Genomic DNA, 3,929 nt, shown 5'->3' on the forward strand with positions numbered 1-3,929 from the left:
TGTTGCTGCTTCTTGATCTTAGCGCTGCTTTCGATACCGTCGATCATAATATTTTATTAGAGCGTATCAAAACACGTATTGGTATGTCAGACTTAGCTTTGTCGTGGTTTAACTCTTATCTTACTGACAGGATGCAATGCGCCTCCCATAATGTGACCTCGGACTATGTTAAGGTAACGTGCGGAGTTCCTCAGGGTTCGGTTCTTGGCCCTGCACTCTTCAGTATTTACATGCTGCCGCTAGGCGACATCATACGCAAATACGGTGTTAGCTTTCATTGTTATGCTGATGACAGCCAACTCTACATGCCCCTAAAGCTGACCAACACGCCGGATTGTAGTCAGCTGGAGGCGTGTCTTAATGAAATTAAACAATGGATGTCCGCTAACTTCTTGCAACTCAACGCCAAGAAAACGGAAATGCTGATTATCGGTCCTGCTAAACACCGACATTTATTTAATAATACCACCTTAACATTTGACAACCAAACAATTACACAAGGCGACTCAGTAAAGAATCTGGGTATTATCTTCCACCCAACTCTCTCCTTTGAGTCACACATTAAGAGTGTTACTAAAACGGCCTTCTTTCATCTCCGTAATATCGCTAAAATTCGTTCTATTTTATCCACTAGCGACGCTGAGATCATTATTCATGCGTTCGTTACGTCTCGTCTCGACTACTGTAACGTATTATTTTCGGGTCTCCCTATGTCTAGCATTAAAAGATTACAGTTGGTACAAAATGCGGCTGCTAGACTTTTGACAAGAACAAGAAAGTTTGATCATATTACGCCTATACTGGCTCACCTGCACTGGCTTCCTGTGCACTTAAGATGTGACTTTAAGGTTACGTATAAAATACTACACGGTCTAGCTCCGTCCTATCTTGTCGATTGCATTGTACCATATGTCCCGGCAAGAAATCTGCGTTCAAAGAACTCCGGCTTATTAGTGATTCCCAGAGCCCAAAAAAAGTCTGCGGGCTATAGAGCGTTTTCTATTGGGGCTCCAGTACTATGGAATGCCCTCCCGGTAACAATTAGAGATGCTACCTCAGTAGAAGCATTTAAGTCCCATCTTAAAACTCATTTGTATACTCTAGCCTTTAAATAGCCCCCCTGTTAGACCAGTTGATCTGCCGTTTCTTTTCTTTTCTCCTCTGCTCCCCTTTTCCTTGTGGGGGGCGGGGGGCACAGGTCCGGTGGCCATGGATGAAGTGCTGGCTGTCCAGAGTCGGGACCCGGGGTGGACCGCTCGCCTGTGCATCGGCTGGGAACATCTCTGCGCTGCTGACCCGTCTCCGCTCGGGATGGTGTCCTGCTGACCCCACTATGGACTGGACTCTTACTATTATGTTGGATCCACTATGGACTGGACTCTCACAATATTATGTCAGACCCACTCGACATCCATTGCTTTCGGTTTCCCCTAGAGGGGGGGGGGGTTACCCACATATGCGGTCCTCTCCAAGGTTTCTCATAGTCATTCACATCGACGTCCCACTGGGGTGAGTTTTTCCTTGCCCTTATGTGGGCTTTGTACCGAGGATGTCGTTGTGGCTTGTGCAGCCCTTTGAGACACTTGTGATTTAGGGCTATATAAATAAACATTGATTGATTGACCTTCGTATTGTGAAACAGACGCACTAACCCCTCTCCACCATGCTGCACTAAATCATATTAAAAATATCCCCAAAAGGTATTTTAATATTATGCAGTACAGTAGAAGGGTATTTATAAGCATAATTGCCAACCCTCCCGATTTTCCCGGGAGACTCACAAATTTCAGTGCCCCTCCCGAAAATCTCCCGGGGCAACCATTGTCCCGAATTTCTCCCGATTTCCACCCGGACAACAATATTGGGGGGCGTGCCTTAAAGACATTGTCTTTAGCGTCCTCTACTACCTGTCGTCACGTTCGCTTTTCATACAGGTCACACTGAGGGTGGCCGTATAAACAACTTTAACACTGTTACAAATATGCGCCGCCACACTGTGAATCCACACCAAACAAGAATGACAAACACATTTCGGGAGAACATCCGCATCGTAACACAACATAAACACAACAGAACAAATACCGAGAATCCCTTGCAGCACTAACTCTTACGGGACGCTACAATATACACCCCCCGCTACCACCAAACCCCGCCCAGCCCACCTCCCGAATTCGGAGGTCTCAAGGTTGGCAAGTATGTTTATAAGGTATGTATTTGCAAATGTTTAGTATAGTAGTTGGCAATGAGAAAACAAGAAAAAATGAATTGCATAAGACAAATAAGATAATAAATTATTGACAATTAACTAGGGATGTCCCGATCCAGGTTTTTGCACTTCCGATCCGATACCGATATTGTTTTTGCATTTCCGATCCGATACCGATACCGATACTGACCGATACTGGCCTATCCAAGCATGTATTAAAGTTTAAAGTAATTTAGCCTACTTAGTTGTCAGAATCATGTTGAAAAGGGTTTTAGTACTCTTGATAACAACTAGCCAGCTGAATTAGGGGAGTTTGAATAATACACAATGGTTGGTAACAAGAAACTGACCTGTTTATTCAAGGATAAAACACAAAATAGACAAAATTATACATGACAAACAGAAATGGCATCATTGAAACTTGGGCTGAGCGATATGGCCTTTTTTTAATATTGCGATATTTTAAGGCCATATTGCGATACACGATATATATCTCGATATTTTGCCTTAGCCTTGAATGAACACTTGATGCATATAATCACAGCAGTATGATGATTCTATGTGTTTTGATTGATTGATTGAGACTTTTATTAGTAGGTTGCACAGTGAAGTACATATTCCGTACAATTGACCACTAAATGGTAACACCCCAATACGTTTTTCAACTTGTTTAAGTCGGGGTCCACTTAAATTGATTCATGATACAGATATATACTATCAGATATATACTATCACCATAATACAGTCATCACACAAGATAATCACATTGAATTATTTACATTATTTATAATCCAGGGTGTGGAGGGGGGCGCCTGATGTAAGTGTCAAAAAAATAGCCAAAATAGTTTGGTATGAGAATAAATCTAAAGTTAAAATATAGGGTAGAAATGCACCCATTTGCAGGAAATGTAGTCTTGATTTTCAAAATGTTCTTTCAAGGCTTGCATGTCTACATTAAAACTTTCTTCTTCATACTGCATTAATATATGCTACTTTTAAACTTTCATGCAGAGAAGGAAATCACAACTAAAAAAATCACTAATTTTTTCATACGGTGTTGATGTGGACATTTTTGCCATTTTGATGGTGTGGACGTGTGGCACCGAATGGAGATAAGCGTCTCGACAGACGTCACAATATTTGAACAATGATGACGAAAACTGTTGTCCCTGTCGTGTGCGTGTGTCCAAAATTGTTATGCGCTTATTTTTTTATGTGATTTTGTGCGTGGCATAGATTTGCCGTGCGCAGAGGACGCTTGAGCAGGCGCGCACCTTAGAGGCTGCGCTAGCATCACAGCTAACGTTAGCCATGGCGCTACCTCGCTCTCTGCTGGGAGAGGACGTATACGTATGTGATGTATGACGTGACAGTATGTGACGTGTGTAAGAAGGTGCGCTTGCTGTCTGTGAGAGGGAGACACAGGAAAGAGTGAGAAGAGCCTGTCGTGTAATGCCAGCAGCTAAAAGCAACTGCGTGAGAATTGTGGATGTGTTGAAGGTGTGCTGGAAAATGCGGAACGGAAATTACGGAGCAGCAGAAAAGTGGAACGTATTATTTAAATCTGTGCGTTGGAAAACACGGACCGGAGTTTTTTTTTAAACTGGATCTGGATCGGCATTTTCCCATGCCTTGCCGATACGCAATTTTTGGCAAATATCGGCAGCCGATCCGATCCAAATATCGGATCGGGTCATCCCTACAATTAACTCATATTTTATAC

This window comes from Nerophis lumbriciformis, linkage group LG38 (assembly GCF_033978685.3).
Source record: "Nerophis lumbriciformis linkage group LG38, RoL_Nlum_v2.1, whole genome shotgun sequence".
Classification (NCBI taxonomy): Eukaryota; Metazoa; Chordata; class Actinopteri; order Syngnathiformes; family Syngnathidae; genus Nerophis; species Nerophis lumbriciformis.